Below are 12734 nucleotides of genomic sequence, written 5' to 3'. Positions count from 1 at the left end.
ATAAAAGTACTGTTTGGTGTTATAATAATTGTAATAACTGACTCGAACTCCTATACAGTCACTGCATACTGTACTGCGCATAGATGTACATAATATATATGGGTCAGTGACAATAAGGATGGCCATGGTGGCCAAAAACTGATTTAAATACACGTGCTGGATTAGCATGAATTCAATTATGTTGGATTTATATGTTTCTAAATAAGATTTATAGTTTTTCATAAAAATCTTAAGACTTAATTAGCCTTAAAATATCAAATGGTGTAACGGCCAAAAACCAAGAAATGCTGAACAAATGTTTATTTACTTGCAAAATTGATTATTTGTGAGGTTTGTAAATATTGTTGGAAAATTTTCAGTTGTCTTTGTTGTTTTCTATTTAAAAAGAGAAAATATTTTGAAAATTAGCTTATGTGAGGACGTCATTTTAGATGTTTTGTTCCATATTTATTTTCTTGTAATATTTATTTTTCTGGTCATATTCTGATTAACACTCCCTGACTAAAATGTATTACCCCAGATGACGTCCCCCAGCTCTTGCTTGTTCAGTAATGATAAACTCATATTTCAATCCAAGCACCACTTTCAATGTTGTGAATGTTGTTTTATTGTGTTTCACTGTCTTGTCCAGATGCTTAGAAACACATCATTTAAAAAAAAAATGTTTGTAGAGAAACAAGAGAAATACATATACAAAAAGTACAGATTACAATCACTTATATTTTTACTTTGTAAAGTAGTAGTTATTGTAATTATGATTATGATATTTGTTCACTTTTTCAGCATTGAACAATCAGACAAATAATTGCAATATATAGAGGCAAAAAATGTAACAGACAAATACAAAACTATTTTCTTGTTTTAGAATATCTAAACATTTTTGTAAACATTCCTATGGAAGCCCAAATAAACATGTCAGAGGTGAATTTTATTCATTCATTTATTACATTATTCATTACATTCATTCATTACATGCTGTGGCAGTTATTATCCAGAAGATGGCAGTGTTTACTTGAGAGAATATTTTCCCACTTTTTTTCTCAGTTTTTGAACCCACTATTCAAAAAGGTGCGTTTTCAGGGATTTCCAGGAGGATTAATCTTGGTATGCTAGACATCCAGCGTCATTACCCAGCGGCCAGAACTGACTTGTCCTCACAGAGCATATTCCACCATCTTATGCGTGATCAGATGTAGCATGGAGTGAAGAGGGACTTTACATCCATGAGTACCATGGCAATGCAAAAAGTGACACGATGGGCCCTTTACTAGAAACCAATAAATATTCATTCCTGTAACATCATCTCAAAGTCAGATGTCAGATCAGCTTTTGAGCTTTGCAGGTCTAGAAAAAAATGCATGATGAGTTTAGATCCGTGATGTACATTATTCAGACTGTTGGGTGTCTGAATTACTGGTGGTATTTTCTCTCAGAGTGGTGTCTCGGCCAAATATCAAGTTTGCATACATGTTCCCCTCATAAACAAGTGTCGTCAACCAGTTTTGTATTTTTTTAGTTTTCCACACTAAAACTAGGAGGCTAATGTAGCTAACAAGTATCCAGTGCTAGTGATTTAAGCTTCCAATACTTGTTAGCTTAAATCACTAGCACTGGATGTCTAAATCAACACACACCTCAAAGCACATTATTATTGATTTAAAAAACATTTGTTTCTGGCACTGTATAACATACAGTTATCTGTTAAAAAGTACAGACAAAACTCAAGATGGCTGTTTTTAGCAACACAATGTACTTTTTGTCCATTTTATTGCTAACAGCATGCTAAGCCATAGCTTTAAAGACTCATCCTTCAAAGACAAAGACAACCTCACAGGTTGTTCCAGCACTGCTTTTTTTTCACCAGAAAGCCTTTTTTCTTCTCATTTCACCTGTAGGATGGCAGACGTACTTTAAAGTTAAGAGCTATTGATCTAATTATTGACTTTCACTAAAAGGGCTTCAAGACATGACTGTGTGTGAAAGCTCCATCACACATTGTCGTATTCATGAATGTTTAATGCTGGGCAGGCTTACTGCCTGCCTGACTCACATCCACCCTTCACTTGAGATAATGATGTGAATGGGAGCTGAAATATATTAATAAAATGGCAGTCAAATCTTTTAAGTGGAAAGTATATATATTTTAACACACATACTAGCATGACCAGGATGACCATAGGGCCTCTTTTTACAAGACATGTCCTCTTTATGGGACCTAAAAACCATATCCGGCCAAGATTTCTAAATTACCTAAAATGTCCAGGATTGGCTTTGCTTTCATGTTGACATTTACTTTATACAGTCTGCTCAGAGCTGCCTTTCTAACCCCAGTGTCCTCTTTTCTGAAAACCAAAATATGGTCATCCTAAACATGACCCAACAAAACATAACATAGTGTTGAATATAGATGTTATACCATGTAGGTTGACAGGAGAAGGAGGTACCAACAAAAAAAAAAAGAAAATGAAATTAAAATAGAAACTCCAATGATTTTTCAAAATATCTGTAACATTCAGTTACTGAGGTGTAATTCAGAGTCTTTTAATGTGAAATTGTTCATGGTAGAGAACCCTTTTACAGCCATTTTATTTGCTATCCAAAACAACCAGCCATGAAAAATACCAGAAAACAAATGGGAGATAACCAAAACAGGGCCTGAGAGAACAAAACACCAAGCCCTCAAGCAGGGGTATAAATACACATGGAACAGAGCAGAAAAACCTGGGACTAATGAGAGGGCAGGGCTTCAGACAACAGACAGGTGGGACAGATATCAAGAAGACAGGACCAGGGAGGAGACAAAGACTAAAACATCAACAAAAGCACATGGCTTTTATGTTCTGACATGTCCACAAAGTTCTGAACAAACAGAACCTCAGAAATTTTGGAGCATTTATCTACCATAAAATTGTATTTACTATGTATATATAATGCTTTTTAAGAGGCATATCTTTACTAATAAAACAAAAAATTAAACATTTGAAACCATGTTGACCGAGGCTTTAACAATTTAATTATGTAGAAATGTAAAGAAAAAATGTTGGAATTCCCCTTTAAAAGCTTTTGGTTCTTTGAAGAAGTAAAAGGCAAATCAAGAGCTGGTCAGATATGCAAGTTACTCATTTGATCAAAATCTCTTGTAGTTTCAGTTCCCTGAAATTGCCATTTTGGGTTGTGTTACAGCACTTCTGCATCTCTCTGCCTCCTTTCTTTACACTTCTTCAGTCTTGTTGCTGCAACAGATAAGATGCTTGAAGATTTGTCACCAAATATTGTCTCTCCTTAAGCAAGCATCTCCTGATCTCTTGATATAAACCTAAATGCAGAAGACAGTGGTGGTAAGAGCAGTAAAAGATATGACGTCTGGAAAATACTGGAAATACCACTTAGAACAGACGTAACAGGTGTACTCACAAAACAAATCAACACTGCGGCAACCCATTTCTCATGTAATTTGGAATAATCATGGCCTCATTGAAGCAAGTCCTGGACAAGGTCCTGAATGAGCAGGGTGGGTCTGTTTTTTTTCAAGCAAGTCATTAAATCCAGCTGTCTTCAGCTAGATTGCTGGAGCAGTCAAGCTGGGTAATTTTGCTGACAAACGCAGCCAGGAGAGTCTGCTGAGGATTTGCTGCTTATTTAATCGCTTCTTCTGTGTCACTTGACATCAGCCCTAGGCTGCTGGAAGCATGGGACCTTGAATCATTATCACCCTTCTATTAACATGAAATCATATTTGATTGGATTTGGAGGGTTCTTTAGGCATTAAACCTGGGGCCTGCCTTTGATTACCCACAATCTCTCAGCTGCCTTCTTCAAATGACTTCCTACCGATGAGATTTTGGCTGGATATAAATAGCATTGATCTTTCACAAAAAGGAATTATCAGGATAATGAGTGCATATTTTGTCCTTCTGCTTGGTTCCCCTTGGAGAGCAGGCCTAACATAAAATTATCCCTGATTAAGCACTTGTCTCATAGATGGTTCAGTGTTAGCATTAGAGGCCGAGCATGAGGTTGAGAGCAGTCTTGGTGTTTGCTGTGTTTATGGCTGTTGTGCACTCGAGCATGAGGTGTAGAAGTTGCCCCTTCAACATTTCAACCCTTCATCCATGGCTTCGCCAGCGTGGAAAGGTCAGTGGCAGCCAATATGAATTTCAGTTGTCCTTCTACATATTCAACAGCCAAAAGCGCTATTCAGACAGGCTGTCTGGTTCAGGCATCAATAAAGTCCAAACTTTGCATTATTTATCATTTTATTTATTTATTTGTTTGTTTGTTTGTTTGGTAACTAAGGAATTCATCAGGTTGTATTCAACCAGCTGCTTTTAACAAATATTCTGAGACAAATCCACATGGACGTGTCGCGACAATAGAATCAGGTCTGTGGTTAATTAGCAGTGAGAATAGATTAATTAAACTGAGGTAAGAATTTGTCTGACTAGAGACTGAAAGATACCTTTTGGGATCAGCTATTAAAGGAAAAAGCTGATTTTTGATCTTTCTTTGAAATGTTAATCACTGCAGGGATTCGTTCTTAGAAATTCTACAGATTTTTGATGAACAAGCATGATACTGATAAATATCATGCAGCAGTGTTTCACTCAATGCTCTTGTGAGGGAGCTAATTTGAGTTAGAGGGTGTTGTGCAGCAAGGCTCAGTGAAGGATGAAGGCTCAGCCTACAGCCATCTCCTGCTTCATTATTCACCCGGCCTGAGGAGGAAATTCTGGTCTCAGCTATTTACAGAGCCTGAATAAATTTGGAAAGTCAACCTCAAATTGTGCTGAAATCAATAAAGAGCTATAATCTGCCATATGGAAATTGCTGTTCCTGCTCAACAGAGATGTTTTGCTGCAGCATGACAAACTTAACTACACGACTATATGCTCATGAAAGAAATTATGATTTTGAAGGTACAACAATTCTAATCACAAGCCAGCTGCACAAGCGGCACGACAAGCATCTCTCACCTTGTGCTACAACACCTGTCTAAATGTTAGTGATTCCACAGAGCGTCTATGACATTTACAACCAAAACCTGTCCTGAATTGGTAGTTTTTAATAATATTTTTCTTGAGTAGTATTTAACATATCTAGTTGAAACTTGTCCAACATGTACGACACTAAGATCTACAAACAATCTCTCTGTTGTATGATTTCAATCATATTTTTATAGTCTAGAAATACCACTAAATCCCTAAAACTGATGTAAAATGTAATGCAGTGTAGGTGTAATTTGAAATTCATGGCATTGTAATGATATCAGCCTGCCTAAGAAACAAGGATACATGCAAAGGACTGCCCTTATGAAAAATTAAAAGCTATTTGAATGCACTGGGTGAATGAGTGAGTGAGTAAATGGGTGAGTAAGTGACTATGTGAAAGAGTGAGTGGGTGAATGGGTGGGTGAGTGAGTGAGTGTATAAATGAGTATGCGAGGGAGTGAGTGAGTAAGTGGTAGAGTAAATGAATAAGTGGGTGAGTGAGTGGGTGGGTGAAAGAGAGAGTGAGTGAATGGGTGAGTAAATGAGTAAATGTGTAAGTTGGTGAGTGAGTGAGTGAGTGAGTGTCCTACAAGCCAGTTACATTAGGTACTTTGCATCTAAGAAAGCTGAATACTCAAAAGTGTTTACTTACTTAAATACAGTTTGTGAAGCAATAAAAACAAACTGGTGTGCTGTACTGCAAAAAAACAAGCATCACCATTTTTGGGCAACATTAATCATCACAGTTTGCATATCTACAACTGTGCATGGGCCAAATACAGGGGTGAAGAGAGCATTTATTTCTGGTATTTGTATTCATTTGTTCTCCAGCCCAAGACACTCAACACAAAACCTTCAAACAATCAAAACAGTATGTTATAGAATATGTCACTTTTAACTTGCCTATAAGTATAAGCTAGATAAAGTGAAGTACTGTGTCCTGGGCTTCCTGGTGGCTGGATGAAAGCCGAAGCACACCCACACTGCTGATTACCCATGCCTAATCTACGCTGGCTTTCAGAAATCTGTCCTTTCCTCTTTTTCACTGGGAATTAAGAGGCAAATACTTTAGAAGTACTGATTGACAGGAGACTGTTTGCACAATGGATTGCTTTGTGCACTGCTCAAGAACACCTCTATAACCTCAAAAACAATAAATGTCCTTAGTTTAAGGACGCACGCTTGATGCTTTGCTTATAGTCATAAACAATAAGTCTAGGACATCCCAGCCTACTGGAATGAATGCTGCTTTCGGTTAATATGACACTGTTAGGGGTGAATAAACATCCTATACTCTTGATGGTTTGATTTAATCAGCTCACAGAAACGGCTGTACATAAAACAGCAGACAGAAGGCCAGCATTAGTGTGAGCTCGTTGTAATGTTCATTTCTAATTTAAAATTTCACTGGAAATCAAGGACAAAATGTAAGTCATGTCAGCTCGTATATCGTGGTCAACACAATTATCACCTTAATAGCAAGCATGTTTAAAGTCATTCACAGCTCCACTAAAGTGCTATCACATGATTTTATTTGATAAAGCCTGGACCATTTCCTAATCTAACAGTTTCAACAGCCTGGACATTATTGCATTGTGCAGGAAGCAAACATGCACCCTCAATTACTCGCCCTTCAGCAGCAGGTCATGACAAGAGCTTGTTTCTCTGGCCTTCTCAGAATGGCAGGTTGGCAAATGCCCATAGAGGTGAGCTTATTTCCTGGAGAGTTGACTCCTGCGGAGCACAACAGTGATGAGGGGCCTTGAGGCACGAGAGTAACGGGCAGGCACAGGTGAGCCATGTTTCTGTGCATGTATGGGCTGAGTGGCAGAAGTCTGCTTGATGAGGAAGCACACAGGGAGCACCATTACAGTCAGGGGGGGTTGATTCCCATATCCTGATACCTGGAGAGACAGATTCATTATGCGCTATTAGATGGTGGGGGTGGAGACGGAAAAGAGGCCTGAGTCAATAATCAGCTGTAAAGCCCCCCAGCTAAACCGAACAGCATAATGTTGGGGGCATGGATAGCTAGTCTCCCTTAAGCATGACCCCTGAAAACACAGCGTGTAAAGGAGAAAAGCGTACAGCCATTTCTTTATGTAGCCAACAGAGGTGAAATCAATAGACAGCACTGATGCAGACTTGTGTTTCATGTCACTGATAGAGAATAATGTTGGTTGTGTTTGCTGCTTGCCTGCAATCAAAATGAACATTAGGTCTAAGATATCTGGAAAAAAATGATGAGTGTTTCTCTTCTTTAAACGAAAAGAAATTTTTATGAAACTAATGTGTAAAGGTGTGGGTGACAAAGGAGGTGAGGTAGCAGGATGCAAGTACAGGTGTTTTATTGTAGTCCATAAAGAAGTAGGCAGTGAAAAAACAGAAACAAATAGAAGGGCTAAACAAGAAAACTAAACTAAGTAACTGGAAAATAACTCTTAAACAGAAAACAAACAGAACCAACCTGAGCATCAAACACCAAGAATCAATAGTGAGTGTTGATAATAACAGATAGAAATACTGGGGGAAAACGAACAAGGAACACATGGGAACAATTACAGGTTAAGGCTACAGATCAGACACAGGTGAGAGGGATGACTAAAGGGCGGAGCAAAGGTAGAGCAGAAACAAACAAAAGCAAGAGAAGGTAAACAAGAAGGAAAAACTATGTAAGGAGATGAATAGCCATCCTGTGCTCTTGACAGTTTAACTAGGGAAACAGGAGTCAGGTGTGCCTCATCGGCCCTGTCCCAATCACACCCTGCCACCTGCTGCATATCCTTACTGCCAGACTCAGGCCGAATGCTGTCCAGCCTGCAACTGATGCTGCCCCCAGACACGAGAGGAAGTCCACCACTACTAGTTGTGCCCACAGCTTGTGAAGGTAAGAGGTCAAATACTAATGAGTGCTCCACATGCTGGCATCTTTCAGGCAGCACAGGTGAGCTGCAGAGGTGCACCAAGCAAAGAGTGAAAGAGCATTAGCAAAAAGTAATACCACAAGGTGAGGTCTGTCCACTTAATCCCAGCATTCTTCTTTAATGGTGCTGTATTTAGGTACACATACAGAGCTCCCTGTTAATGTACAGCACTGGGCGATCTTCTCAATCTTCTCAGCCCACAATCAGGGGCTGTTCTTTTTAATAAGATCAGTCAGTGAGGATGCGCCTCACCCAAAGCCCAGTGGAAGCCCAGATACGATATCTTCTCCTGGCCAGTTGCACAATTTGTTGGGTTTGAAAAGTGGTCAGTATCTGACATGGAATGCTACTGCTTGAGTAAATGGTAGCGTGCTATGGCATGTATTCAGAACATGAATTGTTATCAGATATAAAGAATAAAGTCAGAGGATAGACAAAAAAGAAAAGAACATACCACTCGGTGTGTAGCCAGTGTGCTACTCTTGTATATTTGTCCACATTTATGAAATAATTCAGTTTAGCTATCTGTACCGACTCTCTCATCACTACATAGAAGGCTCTGTAAAAGATAAATAAAGACAAATTCTGCAGCAGCCTGAACCAGTGTCATTTGCTGGGCATATATAGAGATCCAGGGCTCAGCAAAGTTCATTGTAAAGTTATTTTAGGATTTCATTCCCCATGTTTTTTAAATTAACTTAAAAAAAATATATATGCTGTTGTTCCTTTTTCATTCAATGTAGAGATTTGCTCATCAACAAAACAGGCAGCAATTCAATAGTGACCATCTCTTCTATACATCTCTGCTGATGCAGAAACATTTTTCAAGTTTTATTCATATGGTTTGCGAACCGTGTTTGGGGCCACAGAACTGTTTAGTGGGATGATGCAATGACGTAGATATTTGCTGACTGGTTCTACGCTTATGTCGATATTGTGCCACATTATTTCAAAACTGAAAACAATCAAATAAGTTCAGTTCACTCACACGGATGCCAAATAAAAGAAAGTGGTGTGTTATTTCAAAATCCACTATTCAATAAATGTCAAAGCTTCAAAACACCAATTTCTAAATAACAGTGCTGCTACCAGGAGGGAGTAGCTGGTTAGGATTAGCTTAGTCAGCATGCTGTCAGCTCTGCTTACCACAGAACTGACACAAGTCTAGATGATAAGGATTCAAGTCTGAGGAAGTGAAGTTTAGCGTCTGATGCTGGAGGGACAGAAAGCCAAAATATATATACCTGTTCTGTGGTATTTGGAGCTTAGCTAGTAAGATTCAAACAGCCCAGTGTAGAATCAGTTTAACTAAATGGTGCTTATAAAGTATAGACCATAAAAACTTATACTGTAGTGAGCAAAGCAGACTGATTGGTGTTGGAGTGACAGAAAGTCAAAAGTGAACTTGCTCAGTGTTTTACGCTGCAGCTTACTGGGCTAAGCTAACGTGAGTGTATGATGCCTTCCACCGCATTAAACCAGACTTGGTTTCAGTAACTGATGCTCAGATAACACCCATTTAGAGGATTAAGAATCTGAGAACATATCAAGTAACGTGACAAAGTGACAGCTGGAATTGCAAGTGTTTTGTAGGGTGTGTGTTGTTATTAGGCTCTTAGCAGTGTGTTAGGCTCTTAGCAGTGTGTTAGGCTCTTAGCACTCTTGTGTGTAGTTTCTTCAGTTTTTCTGGTTTTGATTTAGCAGCAGATGGAAAAAGAAACCGTAACTGGTCTCATGAGTCCACACCAGCGTAGAATGGAACAGTGGCCCTGAGACCCATTTGGTTCTACAGAGGAAAAGAGACTATTGTTAGAATTCTGTTACCGAACATGAGGCCAATGGGGCTGACAGAATATTGGAAAAACATTTTTCACATACAATATTAAGTTTGGGTTGGGATTGTTTTTTAAATGAGTGATGTTATAAGCAGTAGATTTGCCTTTTTGTCTACAGAAATTTTATGCACTCATGCATTTCCTCTCTTGCGTGCACTCTTCTTTTGTGTTTGAATGTGACCCCGTGTAACCTCATAAGCTTCAGGGCTGGCTAAAAAATAAAGCTGAGCTATAGCCCCGGAAGCTTAGGCCAGGAGACACCCATGGTCTGACCCTCTATTGCCGTTAATGAGCTACTGCGCCAGTCCGGCACAGCTTGTGACAGGGTGACAGATCAGGGCAAATGTTCCGTTGCTTCCGCAAAACCTGCAGCCCAATGCTACGGCTCATGATCAAGTGAGGAAAGATGACCAGCAAACCAAGAAGGCTTATAGATTCTTCTACAGTTCAGCATGCAGCCTCTCTGAGCAGAAGCCTGGACAGAGTGTCAGGGTCTAAAGGGAGAATACGGACGGCACATGCCTGTAGGGGTCATTGCTAAAGCATCAGATCCTATGTTGTGTGAACAGAGCAGGGCACAGTAACTCTCAGGAAGAGGAGACAACTGCAGAGTGTCCCTGGTTCATCAGAAGGTGAGACAGTGCCCAGGGCCGCAGCAGGCAGCATAGAGCCTTTGGCTGCCATGAATCCACCAGTGACCCTTGCACCCCTCCCCTCAGTGTCATGCATTCCTTTCACACTTGCTCACCTGCTCAACCAGTGACACCACCTCCTATTCCTAACACAACTTTGGTGGGGAGACAGCTTAAACCCCCTGTTTGGTTAAGGGATTATGTTTGTACATAGACAGCTATGCCAAACTGCAAAGAGCTGTTGATTTGAACAGTCTAAACAATACTTAGGAAAAAAAACACATTGCACAGCTGGAAAGTGAAATGTTCTCAGATTAGGTGCAAATGTGTCTATGGTAGGGAATGTCGCAGTATTGGAAAGCTGTTTCTTTTGTTGATTTGTTCTGTACTGTTAAAGTGGCAGCAGTTAATGTTGTCTTTGGGAAGAGGAGAAGGAAAAACAAACTTAAAGGGGAGATGTCACGGAATGCTGTTGCTTGAGTAAATGGTAACGTGCTACAGGATGTATTCAGAACGTGCACTCTTGCCGGACATAGGGAAGGATGTCAGAGGACAGACAAAAAAGAAGTGTGGAGACAGTGTCCCATTCATACATTCGTCAAAGTTTATTAAAGAATTCCGTTCAGTTATCTTTTCGCTCCTTCATCACTACAGTACCTGAACAGAGAAGTGACAAAATGGTGCAGTCCAAAGAGAGTGGAGAGGGCCATTTTCTCCCTGAACACTGCCGACAAGAGAATACACTGTCAAATAAAGCAAGCAGCCTCTAGCTGATCCAGGACTTCATCTATCTGAGGCACTGGATAAGCTTCAAAGACACCATGTTCACCTTGTGATAATAGCCACACAGAGCTATCTGGCTTAGACACAAAAATGACACCTTGCTCCAGTCACTGTATGGCCTCCATGTCCAGTACTTTCCCCGAATCTTTCTGAATTCTCATTTCATATTATATGTGAAGCTTGTAACATACATATTAATATACTGACCAGCCATTTCATTAGGTACACCTACCTTGTATCTACACTCTTTATCCATTTAATCAACTCGACTTATCATGTACAAACACTTTGTAGTTGTACAATTACAGACTGTGGTCCATCTTCTTCTCTGCATACTTTGTTAGCTTCCTTGTACCCTGTCGTTCAATGGCCATGACTCCCATAGGACCACCACAGAGCCAGGATTATTTGGGAGGTGGATCATTCTCAGCAGCCCACTGGAGTTTATTTAAACACCTCAGTGTCACAGCTGGATTGAGAATAGTCCACCAATAGCATCCTGTGACCAGTGATGAAGGACTAGAGCATGACCAATACAAACTGTGCACCAAGAGATGAGCTATCGTCTCTGACTTTACATCTAGAAGGTGAACCACTCACTACACACTGACACGGCACCTCCATGTCAGCGTCACTGCAGTGCTGAGGATGATCCACCACAAAACAACAACTTTTTTTCTTTATCAGCAGACAAGAGCATAAACAATGACAGCCATGTTAGCACCAAAAATAAGATAAGCTTATCTCAGGCGTTAAACAATGCACAGTTAGTACTGACTATTAGTCTTAGTAAATCAGAGAGCGTGCTTCATTATAATAATCTCCTCCCAGTACTCCACGCATTGAGAGGGAAACCCCTATAAACGCACATGTAATGATGCAAAAGAGCAACAACTGTTACTTTGATCTTATCATTATATTGTTGCACCTATTCAGTAAATCAGGACAGACACTTTTTAATGCTAAAACCGAGTTTGAGATGGTATAAAACATTAGTACATGTGCCCCTAAAAAGGGGGAAAAACAAATTTACATTTTCCTATCTAATGTAATTTCAGGGTGACCATATTTTGGTGGTGGAATTTAAAGTTACTGAATAACAAAGCCTATACCTTAGGGTGACTGTCTATTTTGGGATTTAGTTCTATCCAACTCATTCCCCAGTTAGGACTTATGACAGTCAGTAATAGAACTCCGCTTTAATGTCTTTAGTAGCATTAAAGATATACTTGTACAATTCCCACACAATACAATATCAACTACAGCTAGCTACAGTATTTCACAGATTTATTTCACTGTGACTTTATTGGATTTAATTGAACAGGCAGGATTCTGTTCTTTTATGACAGTAGTGTGGCAGTACCCTTCATTTTGAAGGAGGAAAATTGAAAAGGTAACAGAAGTGAATGCCATAAATAAGCAGAAACAGACTAGTCCATGGCTTTTTTTTGGGGGTACGCCCATGTACAACTAAAATATTTAAATGCAGGCAGCCCCCATGCAAAGAACACACAGCAGGACAGAAGACTGATAAGAAAAGCCACTAAAAAGACAGCACACACAGCTGTAGAA

The sequence above is a fragment of the Colossoma macropomum genome, unplaced genomic scaffold, assembly GCF_904425465.1.
Source record: "Colossoma macropomum unplaced genomic scaffold, Colossoma_macropomum, whole genome shotgun sequence".
Classification (NCBI taxonomy): domain Eukaryota; kingdom Metazoa; phylum Chordata; class Actinopteri; order Characiformes; family Serrasalmidae; genus Colossoma; species Colossoma macropomum.
This window is presented reverse-complemented; position numbering follows the sequence as displayed.